General features: G+C 79.7%; 1 protein-coding gene across 1 annotated transcript in view; it reads left to right on the forward strand.

The window, feature by feature from the left end:
* The window catches only part of TMX3 (thioredoxin-related transmembrane protein 3), a 28,576-nt gene that overhangs the window by 302 nt on the left and 28,018 nt on the right, over nt 1–256 (forward strand). The window lies entirely within an intron of this gene.

A 256-nucleotide genomic window follows, 5' to 3' on the forward strand; every position in this document is an offset into this window, starting at 1 on the left:
CCCCCCCCCCCCCCGCGGGCGCCCTTCGGCGGCGCAGAGACCCGGGGTGAGCGGGGTCGGGCCGGCCCGTGGCTGCCGTTACTCCCCTCAGGCAGAACCGCCGCCTCCGCATTCTCACGCGCAGGAACTGGCCCGCGACGGCCGCCCGCGGCCCCCGCGCCTGCGCAGCTGAGGGAAAGGTCGGCGCTGCCGCGCGCCGCTTCCCCTTCCGGCCTCGCCGCGGCTCCTGTCAAGATGGCAGCGGCGGGCGGGCGGC

The sequence above is a fragment of the Haliaeetus leucocephalus genome, unplaced genomic scaffold, assembly GCF_000737465.1.
Source record: "Haliaeetus leucocephalus isolate CR32 unplaced genomic scaffold, Haliaeetus_leucocephalus-4.0 Scaffold889, whole genome shotgun sequence".
Lineage (NCBI taxonomy): Eukaryota > Metazoa > Chordata > Aves > Accipitriformes > Accipitridae > Haliaeetus > Haliaeetus leucocephalus.